Raw genomic sequence first — 20,469 nt, forward strand, 5'->3', positions numbered from 1 at the left:
GAGAGCAAAACAGTTGGCCTACAACATTTGGTAATGCTGCTGAGTATCGACACAGTTATTGAATATATTTATTGTACTGAAGCTCCAGAGACCTGTGGCAGAACTGGAGCTTTGATTGATGAATAGACAAAGGGCAGAAGGGAGAAGAGAGCAGAGTTGTAGGGATAGATTTGGGTAGCCATGTGCACAGGGAAAAGAAATTTTGTTATGATTTCATTTTATTCCCCAGTTTTTTTCTGATTTGAGGGTGTTTGTTTGTTTTTTCAGTTAGTTTCACACATCGACTTGAATAGTGATTTTCATATGTGCGCTACATCGTTCTACAGCTCACTAATCGACTTAACATGTGTTAATTGACATATTTCCGGTTATACCTAACCTCTCTCGGCCTACTAATGTAATTGAAATTTACTAATGAACTTGACAATATTTTCTGTAACATCGCTGTATATGTACAGTCTCTTCCTCTGTAAACTGCTCTGAACTGCTTGTGGTAATGCGATATACAAAAATAAAGTTATTATTATTATTCATCATTGCATGCACCTGAAATCACTTTAACATGTGCTACATTTTTTATAAACTCACCAACACACGCTCACAAGTACATATCCCTAGTTTTGGGCATGCTTGCTATTGAGTGCAATGAGGCCCTGCTTCAGGAGCGAGAGTTAACTTGATAGAAAGGGTCCCACATGTCTGACCTTTTGTCAGGTTACTTCAGAGGCTCTCAGTCAGGACCTGCACAATGCAACTGCTGTTACACCCCATAGTAAAAGAGATTCGATGTACGCTGGCAGCACTTCCACCAGAGTGCATTTCAGTTCAGTTGGTAAATATTTCCAGGTGCCCAGTTCTAATTTTAGGAAGGTCAAGTTTGCAAAGGTTAAATAGCAAGCAGGATTTCCATAAGTCCCTATCAGTTTGGAAAAGCAAATGTGATTAAAAGGCAGCATTCTTCCAGAGATTAACTAGAGGCTGTGTGCACTCCGTGTTTTATTATTATTATTTTTATTTTAGTATTCTAATTGTCATTCTAATACAAGCACCAAAGATACATTGAGTTCCACTTGAAAAAAAAAAATACAAGCTGGAAGGAATTAATTGTGGATAAAGAAAAGGGCATTATATCAGTTGGAGATAAGAAAGGACATGTTTTGAGCAATCCCATGGCCAAAGATGGGGGTAGACCTTTTTATTGCCTTTAAAAGGGGGGGAAAAAAAAAGCCCCAATTACAACAATCATTTATTATAATGACTAGAAAGGCAATGCTGAGTTTTGGGCCAATGAAAATAACATCGGTTTGTAAAATTAAGCAGACGAATGAACTTGGTGGTCCCGGCTGCCGTGTTGCAGCGGCAGTGGCACTCTTCTGGTTTGAAGAGCTCTTTTGTTTCGTCACATGTTTCTAGCCTCTCATTAGTCATCACAGAGCAGCTAAAGCCCGTCAGTTTGCTCAGCTGCCAGTGATGTCACTCCTACCGGAGTCATGTCCCACGTCTATTAATCACAGGGTTAGAGGAAACAGAAGGCGGGTGACATCACTGATCTGACAGATCCGGCCAAATCCTGCTCAGCCCCTTTTTTGGCTTATAATGTTTCAGATGGGTCACATGAAAATGATTACCATCTCTCATTCTGAATATTTGACAAATCGTTCCTTATTCCCCTACACATGGCTACAATTTTTCTGCTGCTAGAGCATTCTGTGAAGTTTCTTCAGAATAAACCCAGGGATCCAGTAATGATAGGGTCCATGTAACAACAAATTGTTTCATTACTGTGTGACTTGCTCTAAATACTCAGCTTTCATCACTCTTGAAGCGTTGTATGGATGTATCGTATGAGTGCTTTTGTACTGTGCTTCAAAATAAATGGCAAAGCTTGTCTTATTCCTTTGTTTATATCATGCTATGTTTAATTTATTACTGTTTGCCAGTAGAGACATTGTGGTCCAGATTCTCTATGCGGTGACGATGTTGGCGGCCGCTGATCACATGTCAATCACGCGATGGCATTGTATAAAGAACTGCGCCTCCAGGAAAGATTGGCGCCAGAAATGTAGGCCAGGGTTTTTCAGGCCTACATTTCTTGCCGCGCCATAAGCCTGGAACAGGCTGCCTGAATCAATACGTCATGCTCCGTCTCTAGCAGTATTCAAATCCAAGCTAAAAGCCCACTTTTTTTAAACTGCTTTCAACTCTTAACTCCCCCTCACTGCTATCAGATACATATACCCATGTATTATTTCCTCTAACAGAATCTCCCCAACCTTGAGATATCCTGTCTGACTGTCCAAACTAGATTGAAACTTCTTCTGAGCAGGGGCCGTCTGTTTTATGTTAAATGTACAGTGCTGTGTACGCCTTTCAGCACTATAGAAATGAGAAATAGTAGTATCAGTAACACCTATCAGCAGTAACACCTACCAGCACCTAACTTAAGGTGCTGTTTGTAGAACTTCCCCCTTTGCTCCTTCTGTGTACTTCTTTGCCAGTCTAGCATTCAAGAAAAAGATATACAGTGTTCGCGGTATTTTCTGACTGCCTCTTCCGGTCAGAAGATACAGGAAATGAGTCCACGAATCAGCCTTCTGCACAGCCAATTCCTCCTCCTATCCCCCCCTGGTCAGCTAATCAAACTTCTGCACAGACGATTCCTCCTCCTCTCCCCCATGGAGCACACCATGTATGATTTACTGCACCTGTCGGTGCCCCAGCTGCTCTCTCCTGCTTTTTACAGACTCAAAACCGCATTCGCGGTTTTTCAAAATTTGTGTGTGTTCCTGGAACGGAACCCCTGCAAATTTCAGGGGAGTACTGTACCCGATGGCAGTGAGTGTTTTGCTGCTCACCACTGGCGTTAATTCTGGATATTCAATGCCTGTCCTAGCTTCGGTATTGAATATCTGGTCGGTTTTTAGCCAGCTGACACATAGCCAGATAAATCAATATTCCGCCCCTCACTGCATAAGTCAACCCGCTTAAAGATAGGATTGCTATTTAAGCGGCCTGATTTAAACGGTTTACTTATATGGTGAGGGGCTGAATATTAGTACTTAATTCGATTCCGCCCCTGGAATGCTCATGAAATAGCCACTTTTGAATTCAGCATTAACCAGTCATTTTCAGTGTAGAAAAACGGTTTAATGGCACTGAAAATGACCACATAGCTGCAAACAAGAAAAAATGTAGGCCTTCTTTTACTAAGCTTCAGTGGCGTACCTAGCATATGTGACACCCGGGGCCCATCATTTTTTGATAGACCCCCATCTATATCAAAAATATGATTTTTAGTAACAATCCACATATCGCACAACAAGAGTGTACCTAGGAAAAGGCAGCATCTTAAACACTGCAGTGAGCACTAGAACACCAACACATACATTGTAAAACTAAATATGCCAGATCCCGCAGTCAATTGATCCTGTAGTCAATGCTAACTGAAAACTATGTCCTTTTCATACACACAAAACAGAGATACACCCTCGCCCAATATGGAATAATCACAAACTAAAAATAGAAATATGTAGACAAAAGTTAAACTTAACCGCCAAGAAACCAGACTCTGCATACAATGCAACACCACAAAAACAGTGACACATGTCCCCTAATACTGTGCAAAATATAAAGGCAGTAGATGTAAATTTGAAAAAACTGAAACATAACAATCACCACTTTACAAATTAACAAATAAAAATAAAACAAATAATGAGAAATAAGAAAATACCACTTTATTGGACTAATCCATTTTTCAATTAGCTTTCAGAGGCCAAATTTTTCTTCAGAACAGTACAGTATATTGCTGTTATGGTATCCTGGCCTGAGGAAAGGGGTTTAGTCCAAAAAATTGCCTTATTTCCATTTCCTATTTATAAACTTTTATCAATACAGTTACAATACTACTTGATTCTAAGTAAAGCAGCAAAAAAATCTTTCTACCTTTTGTCGTTTCTGCTTTAATCATCTTCTTTGCTCTCTTCTTTCTATACAGCATTTGTCCTCTCTCCCTTCCATGCAACATATGCCCTTTCTTTGCCCCTTCCACCCAGCTTCTTTCCTCTCTTTCTACCACTTCCATCTACTGTCCACCCTCTCTTTCTTCCATATGGCATCTTCCCTCTTTCTATGTCCCTTCAATAAACTGTATATCTGGGGTCCCTTCTCTCCTTTGCACATGATTCATTTCAGCTTCACCCCTCTCCATTTTTCTGTCTCCACCCCCTCCCCTATGCTTTGGCATCACTCTCTTTCTCTTCTCCTTTCCTTCCTTCCTACCCACTCCACACCATGGTGTGGTATCTCTATCTCCTTCCCTTCCCTCATGCCATGGCATCTCTTCCTCCCCCTCCATGGTCTGGTATCTCCTTTCCTTTTTCCTTTCCCTCCCTCCCATGGACTTGGCATCTCTGGTTCCTCTCCCTTCTCCTTCCTTCCCTCTCTCTCCCCAATTGGGTGCTGCCGCAGCAGCATGTGTCCCCCCTTGCCTGTGCAGTATTTCTACCCTCCTCCCTTCCCCGTGCAGCAGCAGCAGCATGTCTCCCCCCCTTGCCTTTGTAGCATTTCTCCCCCTTGCCTGTGCAGTATTTCTATCCTCCCCCCTTCCCTGTGCAGCATTTCTACCCTTCCCCCATCCCTGTACAGCATTTCTTCCCTCCCTCCTTCCCTGCCCAGCATGTCTACCCTCCCCCCCTTCCTTGCCCAGCATGACTGGCTGGCTCCCCTGCTGAAAACTGCAGGCGTCCGCTCCTCGCGCGATCAGAGGGAACGCTTCTGATGCAGCTGCGGATCGTGCAAGGAGCGGACACCCACGGCTTTCAGCAGGGGAGCCGGCCAGAAGATGTGCAACGCCGGTGAGCATCCGCGGACACCCCTGTTTACTGCCGTTGCTGCTGGTTAAGGAAAGCAGCAGCGGCAGAATAGGGAGGGTGGCCGGCTGTGCACTAGAGAGTTGCACAGGGACAGAAGTCCCACCCGTCCCCGTGAGGAATCCCTCCGTCCTCAACTGTCCCTGCCCGTCCCTTTAAACTTCAGAAATAGTTATTTCATTTAATTATGCTACTGAATTAAAGGCTCTGGTAGAGACCCATTTACAAATAAGCAAAGAGACTTTATTAATTTGGAAATATTAATTGGGAAGAATACATACTTTTTAAATGGGTTTCTACTAGAGCCTCTAATGTAAATATAAAATATAAATATTCAGCTGAAGAGAACCCCCAAGCTGTCAGCTGAGGACTTCCTTTGTAGTTGGCCGGGGGTCCCTTTTGCTAAGCTTGGCAGGCAGCAGTAGCGTCCCTGAGTCACAGATGCTGGCACCTCAGTGGCTCATGGATATTGTCAGCAATTGCTATGCTTGGTGGAGAGGGAGTTCTGGCCGTCTGTAGAGGAAGTCCTCTTCTGGTGGTGCTTGGGGATCCCCACCAGTCACAGCAAGGGTCAGCAAGTACTTCAACACTGTAGAAATAAAACCAGAAATGCATTTCCTTTTCTTTTGAACACAATACAAAGACATCTGCTATATACATTTCCCAAAGCTAACATATTTTAGTCAATAAACTCCATTTTTTACCTTTGTTGTCTGGAGACTTATTTTTCCATCAAGTTGGTCCCAGTTTCTTTTTTCCGCTTCCCCATCTTCTGTAAATTCTTCTGTTGCTGTCCATTGGTTCCTCCTACCATGGTCCAGCATTTATCCCTTTCTCATCTTTCGCCCCTGCCCACCAGTCTCATGCCCAACGTTTCTCCTTCTATCACCCCTCTCTAGCACCATGCCACATCTCTCCATCCATTCCCTTCACCACTATGTCCAACATTCCTTCCTCTTGCATCCATTTCAATCTGTCCGTTCCACCACAATATTTCTCCCTCTCATCTGTACCTCACTCCCTCCCTATGACCAAAAATTCTCCTTTCTTCCATTCCCCTTGTACACAACCATCTCTTTCCCTCCCTTCCTCTTTCCCAAGTCCATGCCTTCTGTGTCCAAAAATGCATTCCCTTCCACACCTCAGCATCTCTTTCCTTCCCTTCCTCTCTCCCAAGTTCATGCCTTCTGTGTCCAAAAACGCACTCCCTACCCCACCTCTTCCCCTCCCTTCCTCCATCCTCTCTCCCAAGTTCATGCCTTGTGTCCAAAAACGCACTCCCTCTCCCACCTCAGCATCTCTTTCCCTCCCTTCCTCCATCCTTTTTCCCAAGTTCATGCCTTGTGTCCAAAAAGGCACTTTTTCCCCCCTTTTGTGTTCCGCGTTTGCCTCCCAGCCCTCATCTTAGCAACTTAACTTGCACAGGAGAGAGCTGAACAGGGACGACGGGGGACCCACGGGGTTAAATACAACTCAAGCCGCGAGGCTCGTCTTCTATTTCCTGCCTGCCCTGCAGCGCGCACATGGCCGACCAGAAGTCTTCCCCGATGTCAGCGCTGACATCAGAGGGAGGGCTTACGCAAAGCCTGCCCTCCGATGTCAGCACTGACATCGGGGAAGACTTTCGGTCGGCTATGTGTGCGCGGCAGGGCAGGTAGGAACAGAAGACGAGCCTCGCGGCTTGAGTTGTATTTAACCCCGTGGGTCCCCCGTAGTCCCTGTTCAGCTCTCTCCTGTGCACCCCCTTGGGGCGTGCACCCGGGGCACCCGTCCGCCCCACCCCTCCTAGGTACGCCACTGCTAATAATAATAATAATAACAGCTTATATACCGCAATACCGTGAAGTTCTATGCTAAGCTCTATCGCAGCCTGGAGCACTAAATGTTCTAATGCTGCTCCAATGCTCATAGGAATTCTATGAGCGTTGGAGCATTTAGCGTTCAGGGCCGTGGTAGTAAAAATAAAAAACAAAAAGGGGAGGGGGGTTAGTTATAGGCAGTTTTGTATATTAAGGGTCTCTTATACTAAAGTACTTAATGCGTGGGTTCATGTGCGGAAACAAGCTACCACACAACAGTTAAGGGATTTTGCACTAGTTTGTCTTTTTCTGAGCATTAAACTGTACATTCCTACATTTTCAGATTTTTTTATTACCTGAAGGGGAATGTCATGGGCAGAGGGCAGGCATGGAAGCATTAACCAGCTAGTGTGTTATACTTTACTCCTGGCGGAATTCTACAAGTGCAGACTTCCTCATCTCCTCAGACACAGGCAGTAGAGGAGGAAGCGAACCACTGCACTACTTCCCCCAGCTGTTTATGTGAACCATTATTTTACATGCGCAGAATTCCATCAGGAGTAACATCTACACTACAGTGAGCTAACACTAACACACGACCTGCAATAGAAACATTGAGAGCATCCCTCAAAGGTGCCATGTAACATTGTAAAGCCTGGTTGATAAAATCCTGTGTTACTCCATGGTAAGTGCAAATTTTAGTTAAAGGGCTCCTAAAGGTATTTTTACAGAGAAAGGGACAGGGAGGATTATATTCTGTGATCATACTAGAACTTTAAACGAGTGGTTTTATAGAGATTCAGTCTAACATGTAATACCTTAACTATGTGCTGCTACTAATCACTTATATAGCGTTGAAAGGTATGCAACGATGTACATTTTGACATTTATAGATGGTCCTTGCTTGGAAGAGCTTACAATCTAACTTGGACAGCCAGATATGACTTATAGGGTTGGGGATGCAGAACCCAAGGTGAGAGGAGTTAGGAGTCAAAAACACTCTCAAAAAGGTGGGTTTTTCACTGGGCCTTGAACACTGTCAGAAATGGAGCCCACCATAGGGATTTGGGCAGCTTGTTCCAAGCATATGGCTCAGCAAGGTAGAAGGGATGGAGTCTGGAGTTGGCAGCTGAAGAGATGGGCACAGATAGGAATGACTTACCAGTTGAGCAGAGCTCACGGGAGGGAATAAAGGGGGAGATAAGTGAAGAGAGATAGTGAGGAGCAGCCGAGTGATTGCATTTCTATGTCAGTAAGAGGAGTTTGAATTGTATTCGGAAACGGATGGTAAGCCAATGAAGTGGCTTTAGGTTAGGGGTAATGTGAGTATAGTGGCTCTCTCGGAATATGAGTCGTGCAGCTAAATTCTGGACAGATTGGAGGGGAGCGAGATGGCTAAGCGGAAGGCCTGATAGTAGCGAGTTGCAGTAGTCTTAAGAGCGAGATGATGAGGGCATAGATAAGTGTTTTGGTAGTGTACTCAGAAAGGAAGGGTCGGATTTTGGTAATATTATAGAGGAAGAAGTGGTAGGTTTTAGCAATAAGTTGTATCTGGATGGTGAAGGAGAGAGAGGAGTCAAAGATCACCCTGAGATTACGAGCAGACAAAATAGGAAGGATAAGAGTGTTGTCCACAGAGACGGAGAACAAGGAAAGCAGAGAGGTGGGTTTGGGCAGGAAGATGAGCAGCTCTGTTTTAGCCATATTATATTTTAGATGGCAGCGAGACATTCAGGCAGCAATGTTGGACAAGCAGGCTGAGACTGGTCTGGGTTTCAGTAGAGATATTTGGTGCAGAGAGGTAGATCTGGGAGTCGTCAGCAAAGAGGTGATACTGGAAACCATGGGAGGAGATCAGTGCTCCAAGTGAGCAAGTGTAGATTGAGAAAAGAAGTGGTCCCAGGACAGAGCCTTGAGGTATACCAATTGATAGTGGGAAGGCTGTGGAAAAGGAACCATCATTGCATACACTGAAGGTGTGATGGGAGAGATAGGAAGAAAACCAGGAAAGGGCATAACCCTGGAATCCCAACAAGGACAGGGTATCAAGAAGTAGGCAATGATCAACAGTATCAAAGGCAGCAGACAGACTGAGAAGGATGAAGATAGAGGCCTTTGGATCTGGCCAAGAACAGGTCATTGGAAACCTCAGTAAGGGCTGTTTCCATAGAATTCCCTTCTCCTGGCCTGGTGCCAAGGCTTTTGGCAGTCCCTGTGGCCAGCATGTTCCCAGCCTTCTCTCGTATCTGATGGCCCTTTACCTTCCATGAAGCTCAAAAAATAGCCGGCCTCGGCAGTGATTCAGCTACGTCACCCGTGGCTCCCCTTCCTTCTTTCCACGTCTGCCAATGATGCAACTTCCTGTTTCTGCTCGGGTGGATTGCAGCAGAGGCAAACATAGAAAGCAGGAAGGGGAGCCGTGGGCGACGGAGCTGAATCACTGCCGAGGCCAGCAGTTTTTTCAGCTTCATGGAAGGTAAAGGGCCATCAGATACGAGAGAAGGCTGGGAACATGCTGGCCACAGGGACTGCCAAAAGCCTTGGCACCAGGCCAGGAGAAGGGAAGTTCCCGGATCATGACTCCCAGGCTGGGAACACCCATCTCATGGCTTGCACCTGGGGGGGGGGAACATTACTAAAAATATTTTTTTTACATGGGGGGGGTGTCAAAAATGATGGCGGGGGTTTCAAAAAACAATGGGCCCGGTTGTCACAAACCCTAGGTACGCCATTGCGTTCAAGTAACTTGGATAAGAAGAGAAAGAGGGAGATGGGGCAATAGTTAGAGGGATACGTTGGGTCCAGTGAGGGTTTCTTGAGGAGGGGAGTGACAATGGCATGTTTGAAAGCATCAGGAACAGTTGAAGTGGAAAGCAATAGATTGAGGATGTAACAGATAGCAGGAATGACAGAGGGCGAGATAGCACTGAGTGGGAATCAGATCGGAGGAGTAGGTAGTGGGTTTGGAGGATGAGAGAAGACATGTGGTTTCCTCCTCAGTGATCTCAGAGAAAGAGGAGAGGTTGTCAGGTGTTGAGGGGAGGTTATTGGAAGGAGCAGATGGAGGGGAGGGGAAAGCAGCCTGGTTGAGAGCTCAAGGTAACTCTTCTGAATCTTGTTGTAGAAGAACTCTGCCATTGTCTGAGGAGAAATTGAAGGGGGAATAGGCGGCAAGAGTAGTTTGAGTAGGGAATTTACAATGGTAAAGAGACGGTGAGGATTGGAGCTAAGAGACGTGGTTAAGTGGACAGACTGGAATGATGTCAGCATGAATTTGAAGTGTATGAAGTCAGCGTGCACATGGGATTTAAGCCAGATGTTCAGCATAACAGGCACATGAGCGCAGGTAGCAGATGCGGAGGGGGGGGGGGTGAGCTAGGGTTGGGGTTTGGCATGCCTAACAAGATGTGAGTTTGGAGAATCAAGGGTATCTAGAGCAGAGGAGAGAATGGTATTATAAGAGAGGACGGCTTGGTTGACAGTCTTGTGTGATTATAGTAGTTGAGGAGAGGGATGAGATGGCAGTGGAGAGGGCTCTGGGGTCAATAGCCTAAAAGTTCCTGAATGTGTTGGTGATGATTGGCCGGATCTGGGGGGGGGGGGGTAGGGTGATGAATACTGAATGTTAACAGGTGATAGAGAGGGGAAAGGTGGTATTGCAGAATATGGTAGCTGAGTAGTTGGAGGAAAGAATTGGGTCTAGGCAGTGTCCTTTCTGGTGTGTAGGGCCGATGGAGTAGAAACTGCTGATATGGCGTAAGTGCTCACGCCTAGAGTTTAGACACCAAAATGCAGACTTACCATATATACTCGAATATAGGATGAGATTTTTGGGTCAAAAATATGGCCCCAAAATGGGGGTCTCGTCCTAAATTCGGGTCATTACCTAGTGACCACTCGACAAACTCCTGGACTTGCTGCAGGCCTGCCGTTAGGCTGGGACAGGAGGGATCTTCTCATCTCCCATCCCAGCCGATACTAACAATTTTTTACACACACACACACCCCTCCACTTCCCCACATACCTTTTCCCAGGTGGTCCAGCGGTGTATCCTGCACTGAGCCCCTCCTGCCGATCTCGTGATCAGCAGCCAGCGACGCACCCGGATTGGCATGCAGGAACAAGCTTATCGAGCTCCCACCCAGCCCTGCGCCGCTTCCAGAAAGGCTGCCGCCAGTTTTCACGGCAGCCATTCAGGGAGCGGAAAATAGAATAATATCCTAGCAAAATAAATTCAAAAGGGGAGTAAAAGGTTAAAAGGGCAATTGGCTTTGATATACAGTTCCATCTTTCTGTAGTACAATCAAAGCGGTTTACATTTACTTTCTCGGTCCCTAGTAGAAAAATAAAAGAAAAAAATACAGGAATTTATCCTCTCTTAAACCCCAACTGAACAGGAAATTTATTATCCAGATACAATTTTAGTTGGACGGGATCATAAAAATATATCGTACATTCTAAACTCTTATCATACTTTTGGCAGGAAATTGAATTAAAAATACACCATAATTTTACTGTACATGGGATGGAGAGCCAGGATTTATATTGCTCCTGGGTGTCTCTGCCTATGTCAAGGAAAGCAGTGCATCTACTTTATATGCATGGTATACTCGTGTGCGATTTTATAACAGCTATTTTCAATATGTAAAATATGTATGTCCCTCTCAGCTGTGATTAATGGCCCTCAAGAGACCTTTCAAACTACCCCCATATGGCAGCCCTTTGCATAAGTGTGTTCTTGCACAATTTTTTTTTCATGTAATTTGAAGTTTTACAATATATTAAAGTGTGGTGCAAATTCTTGCAAGTAAGCTAGTTTATCCTAAAAGGTTTGCCCGGATGGATGATAGTATAGGCCCATCTTTATTTCAGGCCCTTTCCATCCCGGTATTTTAACCCATAGCGATTCCAGTTTGTTGGTCATCTCTGCTGTGTCCATTTTTGTCGATTGCATGCTTTCTTTTATGTATAGGGCTATTCCACCTCCTTTCTGTCCTGACCTGTCCTGGCGATAGAGCTTGTACCCCGGCAGTGTTGTATCCCATTTGTTTTCTTCATTCCACCACGTTTCATAGACTCCAATGATGTCTATGTCCTCTGCATTGGCCATGGCTTCTAATTCCCCATTTTGTTTCTTAGGCTCCTTGCATTAGTATATATGCAATTTAGATCCTGGTATTTTCTTGTCTTCATTTCCTTTCCCAGTGTCTTTAGTTTCTTCATTTTTGTTACAATCCTTCTAACCTCCTCTTCTGGATTAGTCAACTCCTGTAATTTGTCCATTGTTTCTTCCAAGCCTTTTTTCCCCTCGGTATCTTCACGGGATACCTTCTTCCGAATCGTCGATGCTTGGTCGACTGTTGGCTTTCCCCTTCTTCTTAGTTTAAAGCCTGTTCTATTCCTCTCTTGACGTTGTTTGCTAGAAGTCTTGTTCCCGCTGCGCTCAGATGCCGTCCATAAGTGGAACCCTTCTTCCTCACACCATCTCCTCATCCACGCATTTATTGATTGTAGTTCCTCCTGCCTTTTCACATCTGCCCTTGGTACTGGTAGGATCTCTGAGAAAGCTATCTTCTGGGTTCTCATCTTCAGCTTCCTTCCCAGAATCTTGAACTGTTCTATCAGCGTGCTTCTGTAGTCTCTCCTGCTGACATCGTTCGTCCCAATGTGGATCATTACTGTGGTCTCTTCCATCTCCGCTCCTTCCAGGATCTTTCCAATTTTGTCCACGATGTCCTTGGTTCTCGCTCCTGGGAGGCAGGTCACCAGTTGATCCTCTCTCCCTCGCTATTTCGCTGTCCACATGCCTCAGGATTGAGTCTCCCACTAGGATCGCTGACTTTCCCTTCTTTAGGTTTCGCTTCAGTCTCAGGCCAATGTCCTTGGTGTGCTTCGCTGCTTCCTCTCCTGGGCATCGACTAGCCATTTTTTCCCCCTCGTGCGATGTTCCTCTGTGGGTGTCTTCTATGAGGTCATCTGCTTCTTGTTCTCCCTTCCATGTTGGTGTTGGTGTAACTTCATCGTTCATTTGAAGTTCGTTTTCTTCCACTCTCCTTCTGTAGGCTTCCTCAATTAATTTCTCGAGTTCCCTGACCTCCTCCTCAATGTGTCTCTCATTCATGAAATCTATAGCTGTCCTGATTGGGTCCTCTGTAGTGTGAAGTCCTTCTAGCTCCTGTATCTTGTCCTCTAGTTGCTTTACTTCCTTCTTCAAGCTTTCCAGCTCCTGGCATCGACCACATGCATATGACTGTCTCCCCGAGGGGAGGTAGTCATACATATGACAGTCTGTGCAGAACACTGGAAAGCTCATCTTCTGGTTTCCCTCTGCTTCCATTGTCGTTCTCTCTCTCTCTCTGCCTGCTGATGGTGTCCTCTCTCTCTGCCTGCTGCTGGTGTTCTCTCTCTCTCTCTCTGTCTGTTGCTGGTGTCCTCTCTCTCTCTCTCTCTCTCTCTGCCTGCTGCTGGTATCCTCTCTCTCTCTGCCTGCTGCTGGTGTCCTCTCTCTCTCTCTCTGCCTGCTGCTGGTGTCCTCTCTCTCTCTCTGCCTGCTGCTGGTGTCCTCTCTCTCTCTGCCTGCTGCTGGTGTCCTCTCTCTCTCTCTCACTCTCTCTCTGCTTGATGCTGGTGTTCTCTCTCTCTGCCTGCTGCTGGTGTCCTCTCTCTCTCTGCCTGCTGCTGGTGTCCTCTCTCTCTCTCTCTCTGCCTGCTGCTGGTGTCCTCTCTCTCTCTCTCTCTCTCTGCCTGCTGCTGGTGTCCTCTCTCTCTCTCTCTCTCTCTGCCTGCTGCTGGTGTCCTCTCTCTCTGCCTGCTGCTGGTGTCCTCTCTCTCTCTCTCTCTCTCTGCCTGCTGCTGGTGTCCTCTCTCTCTCTCTCTCTCTACCTGCTGCTGGTGTCATAGAAACATAGAAACATAGAATATGATGGCAGAAAAGGGCCTACGGCCCAACAAGTCTGCCCACTCAAATAACTCTCCCCTCTAAGTTCTTCTTTGAAGTGAGCCCACGTGTTGATCCAATTTGATCTTAAAGTCAGTCACGTTACTGGCCTCAACTACCTGAAGTGGAAGATCATTCCAACGGTCGACCACCCTTTCGGTGAAGAAGTACTTCCTAGTGTCACCATGGAATCTCCCACCCCTGATTTTCAGCGGATACCCTCTTGTTGCCGTAGGACCTGTAAGGAAGAAGATATTTTCTTCCACCTCAATGCGGCCAGTAACGTATTGATCTCTATCATGTCACCCCTTTCTCTGCGTTCTTCGAGAGAGTAAAGGTGCAACTTACCTAGTCATTCTTCATAAGGGACATCCTTGAGCCCTGAGACCATCTTGGTGGCCAATCGTTGAACCGGTTCCATTCTTAGCACATCCTTCCGATAGTGTGGCCTCCAAAACTGTACACAGTACTCCAGATGTGGTCTCACCATGGACCTGTACAGCGGCATCACCACCTCGGGCTTTCAGCTGACAAAGCTTCTCCGGATGCAACCCAGCATTTGTCTAGCTTTAGATGAAGCTTTCTCCACCAGATGGGCTGCCTTCATATCTTCACTAATGATTACTGCCATTAGTGAAGATATGAAGGCAGCCTATCAGGTGGAGAAAACCTCATCTATAGCTAGACAAATGCTGGGTTGCATCCGGAGAAGCTTTGTCAGCCAAAAGCCCGAGGTGGTGATGCCGCTGTACAGGTCCATGGTGAGACCACATTTCTCTCTCTCTCTCTCTCTCTCTCTCTGCCTGCTGCTGGTGTCCTCTCTCTATCCCTCTCTGCTTGCTTGCTGTCCTTCCCTGGTGTCCTTGGGTGTAGTGACATGGCCCTTCTTGAGGCCCTTTGCAAAGGCGCTCTCGCTAAGGCGAGCGCTTTTGCCGCTCGCCAAACGGCCGCACGCCGTTGGCTCCTCCCCTTTTAAGGGGGAGCTTTGAGTCTGCTTCGGGTGATGTCAGGGAGTGGGCGGAGCTACCTCTCACCTCAGCCCCTCACCCTCTGCCTTCTCTCTACTCCCTCGTGCCTTCTTCGGTGGATTTTCTCCTCTCTCCCTCCTCTGCTCGACTTCACCTGCCTGCCCTGAACTCAGGCAAGCTGGCAAGCTGGATCTTCAGAAAGATATAGCGGCACTGGAAAAGATTCAAAGAGCGACCAAGATGATAAAGGGGATGGAACTCTTCTCGCATGAGGAAAGACTAAAAAGATTAGGGCTCTTCAGCTTGGAAAAGAGACAGCTGAGGGGAGATATGATTGAAATCTACAAAATCCTGAGTGGAGTAGAATGGGTACAAGTGGATCGATTTTTCACTGTGTCATAAATTAAAAAGACTAGGGGACACTCGATGAAGTTACAGGAAAATATTTTTAAAACCAATAGGAAGAAATATTTTTTGCACTCAGGGAATAGTTAAGCTCTGGAACACATTGCCAGAGGTTGTGGTAACAGCGGATAGCATAGTTGGTTTTAAGAAAGGTTTCAAAAAGTCCATAGTCTGTTATTGAGAGAGACATCCACTGCTTGCCCTAGATCGGTAGCATGGAATGTTGATACTTTTTGGGTTTTGGCGAGGTACTAGGGACCTGGATTGGCCACCGTGAGAATGGGCTACTGGGCTTGATGGAACATTGGTCTGACCCAGTAAGGCTATTCTTATGTTCTTAAAAAAAAATACTGAAGGGCACAATAAAACCATGTGATAAGCCAACATTAAAGTGCTAATAGTGCAGTGAGTACATTGATATCCTTATATACCCAAATAGAAGACTTTTTCAATTTCAGATGTAAAATCATTGTAAGATCCAAATAAGATTTGTAAGACTTGAATCTAAAATCATTGTAAAATCCTAAGAATGAGCATAAATAATTAAAAATATACAATGTACATATCAAACAGCTCTTCAGACACAGTCTGCACTAACGCTATTGAGTGTTCCAAGTCCAGACCTTTAAAATATATATATCTATTCCCATAAATGCCATTTAGTTATAACTTACAATTAAATGTAAATGGTCCAAGATTAGTCTCTCAATATTTCAAATAAACATCAACTAAGTAAAATAACTTTCATATACTACTTAATCGCTGAAAGGATTTACATAGCTATTATTTCATAAATATCTCGATGTTATAACTATCCACAATTCTATATCTTTGTTCCATGCTCAAAATAAAACCAGATCTGAAGAAAAAAAACAACAACAAAAAACTAAAAATGTGAACATAGGGCGAAATTCTATAACCAGCGCCTAAATGTGGGTGTCGGTAGGCGCCCTGCCGATGCAAAAATGCAAATCTAATACAAAATCACTCTCTTGTTCAGATGTTATTTATTTGCAATCATATCAACTTGTGATGAATCATATGCTCAGAGACATAGAGGCAAAAACAAGGGGCGAACCCCAAGAATATCGCCTCACCACCCAATCAGCGCATGTTCAATATAATAATAATAATAATAACTTTATTCTTGTATACCGCAATACCATGGAAGTTCAATGCGGTTAACAAAAAGAAGAGACTGTACATTTACAGCGATGTTACATACATGGCAATGATAAGGCATATAATATGAAGGCATGACACAGACAGGACATTTAGATAAAACAGAGATTGATTATGAGAGGCCATATAGTGGCTTGGCAAGGTAAGTGAAGTCAGAGAGTTTGGAGGCATATCGAGGTCAGGGAGGGGGGCAGGGAAGGAGGGAGGGGAGAGTTAGCGGAATTTGTCAAAGAGGTAGGTTTTTAGTGACTTCCTGAACAATTGGTAGGGCGGAGAGTTGGAGATGAGGGCGGTTAGGCAATTGTTCCATTTGCCCGCTTGGAATGCTAGGGTCCTATCAAGGAATCTCTTGTAGAGGCAGCCTTTTAGGGAGGGAAAGGTGAACAGGTAGGCGTTTCGTGTACTGCAGTTGATATAAAAAAATATTCAATATGCTGTGTACCCACAGTCTATCACATTCACGTAAAATTAGAAGTTGCAAAATAACAAACTTAGCTTAAATTGCAGGTTCCGACATGGCCCGTTTTGATCCTGCTTCAGGAAATTGAATACTTGATTCAAAAAGTTACAACTGAGGTGGTGTTGTCTCAAAAAGAATTGAAAATCATTTAAAGATGTAACCAACAGTTTTCCTTCCTCTACCCGCTTTAAGGCAGGGTTGAAGCATCTACCGACACCTAAATAAAAGGCAGCTGATGACTGCTGGAATCGCAGCTAGGTAGCCACTTTAGCCCACCTAACGCCACTTCCGAGGTTGACTATACCAACTTTGGCGTTCTGCGGCCTAAAGCGTCTACCTAATTGCAATTCCGGTGCAGTGATTGGTAGTTGGTAGGTGCTTCACTCTTTTAGTTTTTTGCCATTTCTAACAGCATTTTTCATTTAACTTCGGCGCCAGCAGGGCGCCTACCGACATCTTAAGTTTAGGCGCTGGTTTTAGAATTTTCCCTCAAATGTTTTTCTTCCCCTTTTAAAGTAGTTAATTTTCCTTCCAGAATCATCTTGTACAATATAGATGATGTCTTTCCTTCCAGAATCATCTTTGTGTCCTTACTTTTTGATTATAGATTTCACGGGCAGGAGATCGCTTCTGGCTTGCTTCACCACTAGGATGCTGCGCTGCCATTTCTACCTACTGGTCAGAGAGCTGGTCGTAAGTCTGAGCGGTCATTAACCAGGTAAGTAGGTAATGGAGGAGTAGCTGTATTGAAAATGTGATAATGATAAGCACCCCCCACTGGCAAGACTATCCCCTTCTTTTACCAAGGTGCTAATGCGTCCATAGACTATAATGGACGCGTCAGCTTAGAGGGAACACTGCTTCTGTTCCCTGATCATTTCAAAATATAACCATAATCTATCATTAAAAAAAAAAAAATAAGGCAGAGAGTAAGATACATTAATGATTTTTATATATCAAAATCAGCATATTCAACAATTCTTCAAAATGATACAAGGGAAAAAAAAATGAAATTTCATTAGGTTGTACAGAGAGGCTGGAACACTTTCTTCAGACGTGCTTGAAAGTGCTACAGTACATTAAGAAAAATGACATTGTGTTAAGGAATTTATTTTCTTTCCCTAGCAATAGCTTAACGTTTCTGAGAGATCTTGCTGAAATTGGAGATAAGAAAATGACGAGATAAGTAGACTGCCTTTCAAATGTACTGAAAGCTGTCAAGTGCGTCACTGTCAGTTGTGATTAATTGCCCTCTGGAGCCCCTTCAAGTTCCATGCAGTGTATTTATGGAGCCCCATCCATGTGTTCTGGCCATATTTTGCTGAGCAGCCCATCACGATCATGGGAATGAAAGCAAATGCAGGATGCTCGCCACATTCTTACTCACCCCTTCTAGTTTTGGTTCATGTCAGTTATGAATCTGGCTATACAATCAGAATTTCACTCTAGAAATGGACCCTTGCAGCAGTATCCCCTGGAGAAGACGTATAACAGTGGAAATATTTTCTGAGTACCCAGTATTGCTGGGATTTTTTCTAGGTGGGTTTTTTTTGGGGGGGGTGGGGGAAGGAGGGAGTTTTGTTATCTTTCTTAATTGAATTTGAATCTGTTTTCAGTCCCTAACCTTGTCGTCTTTCCTTCCAGCCCCAGTGGTGTTTAGCTTTCTTTTAGTTCATCTTAATTCTTCATCTAAGAGGGGTTAAGCATCATAAGGGGAAGCGTATTACAGGGTACCTGGGATAAGAGGGTAATAAGGCACCCATTGCAAGCCTATTTTATAACGGCATCTTCTTTTCTTTATAAAATACTAGTGTAAGCAAAGGAAGATGCACTTACATATAGGGCACGATATGTAAATGCTCATGTCTATATGTTACTCAGACTAAGAGCAAATTCTACACTACTGTAATTTACATGGACATTTCCATGCTCCATTTAAACTCTGCCCATTCACATGCCCGCTGAAAGTACTTGCCATCATAACCTGACATGCACTTTTCTGCTAACTTGTATTATACAAGAGGGCATTCATTACGGTTACCAGACGTCCAGGAAAACCTGGACATGTCCTCTTTTTTAGAGGACTGTTCAGGTGCCCAGAGGGATTTCCCAAAACCGGGCAGTTTGTCTGGGTTTTGGAAGTCCCCAACCTCAGGGCCACGTCTGGAGGGAGATCTGCGAACAGGGCCCGATTATTCAATAGGCCCAATAGGCATGTGCCTAGGGCCCGAAACTGTGAGGGGGCATGCTGAAGCCCCCCCCGGCACTCAAGATCGGCAATGTCCCCCCCCCCCCTCTGGCACTCAAGATTGGAAACGGGTCTCCTTCTCCCCTCGGCATCAATAGCACTTCAGATCGGCCAGTGCTCAGCCCAAAACTCCCTCTGACACAGCTTCCTGTTTCTGCCCAGGCAGTTCGAGTCAGAGGGAAGCTTTGAACTGAGCATCGCACTGCTGATTTAAAGTGCTGTTGATGCTGGCGGTGGCCTGTTGCTGATCTTGAGTGTCATCGTGGAGGGCGGGGGCATTGCCGATCTTGAGTGTCATCGTGGGGGGGGGCCCATTGCCAATCTTGAGTGTCATCGCAGGTGGGGGAGGGGCATTGCTGACTTTGTTGCCAAAATTGGAAAGAAAGGTGAGAGGAAGGGAGAGAGATGGGCCTGTGGTGGATGGAGAGAAGGGGGCAGATGATAGAAGTGGGGAAAAGGGAGAGAGAGAAGAGGGCAGATGATGGAAGTGGGGGGAAAGAGAGTGAAGGGGCAGATGATGGAAGTGGGGAGAAGGGAGAGCAAATGCTGAATGGAAGTGAAGAAAGAGAACACATACTGGATGGAAGGAGGGATAAAGAAAGAGGACATATTCTGGATGGGGGAAGAAGATAGAGTTAGTGAGATAGTGGAGGGGTGAAGGAAAAGGAGTGAAGGCTTGCTGTGGGTAGACACAGTGGAAAGAGGGAAACTGAGGACTGCATAATAAAGAATTTAATGTAGACGGAGGCAGAAAATAAAGAAGGAAGACCAGAGAAGAAAAGGAAAGGGAAGAGAGAGGAGAGAAAGATGCCAGAGAACGAGGAAGGAGACAAAGATATCAGTTCTGAGCGGAGGAAATGAGAAGAGATGCTAAAAACCACAGGGGGGAGGGAAAGAGAGATGGAAGGAGAGAGATGTCAGACCTTGAGGGAACAGAGGGAAGATGATGGATGCCAGACCAAGGGGGAGGGGGTCAAGAGGAGAGATGGCAGGGAGAGACAGACAGTTTCTGGAAGGGGCAGACAATGGATGGAAGAAAGAGAATGACAAGAAGATGAGGAAAGCAGAAACCACATGACAAAGGTAGAAAAAAAACTATTTTTTTTTTGCTTTAGGATAAAGTAGTATTGTAGCTGTGTTGATAAATGTTTAGAAATAGAAAATGGAAATACGGTGATCATTTTATTGGACTAATTTTAATACATTTTTGACTAACTTTCAGAGACCAAATTCTCCTTCCTTAGGTCAGGACAGGATACTGTAACAGTAGTATACTTCACTGACCTAAGGAAAAAGGGTTTGACCTCTGAAAGCTAATTTAAAAACGTATTAGTCCAATAAAAAGGTATTATCTTATTTTCAATTTTTTGTTTCATTTTTAGTTGTTAATTTGTAAAGTGATTTGTTATTTCTCTTTTTTTCAAATTTATATCTGCTATCTTTATATTTTATTCAGTATTGGGGTATATGGATCACTGTTTCTTCACCCCCTAAACTGTACCGTTCCTTCAACTTGTAACACAAGCCAGCATGCTGAATGCTCTGCACTGCTCCGTTGATCGTCAGAACAGCGCAGAACATTCAGCCCGCCAGCCAGTGCT

General features: G+C 44.9%; 1 long non-coding RNA gene across 1 annotated transcript in view; it reads left to right on the forward strand.

The window, feature by feature from the left end:
* The window catches only part of LOC117353847, a 116,302-nt gene that overhangs the window by 12,995 nt on the left and 82,838 nt on the right, over positions 1–20,469 (forward strand). The window contains exon 3 of the long non-coding RNA XR_004538046.1: positions 17,228–17,338. This is a non-coding gene — a long non-coding RNA (uncharacterized LOC117353847). The remainder of the gene's footprint in view (positions 1–17,227; positions 17,339–20,469) is intronic.

Source organism: Geotrypetes seraphini, chromosome 2, assembly GCF_902459505.1.
Source record: "Geotrypetes seraphini chromosome 2, aGeoSer1.1, whole genome shotgun sequence".
NCBI classification, from domain to species: Eukaryota; Metazoa; Chordata; class Amphibia; order Gymnophiona; family Dermophiidae; genus Geotrypetes; species Geotrypetes seraphini.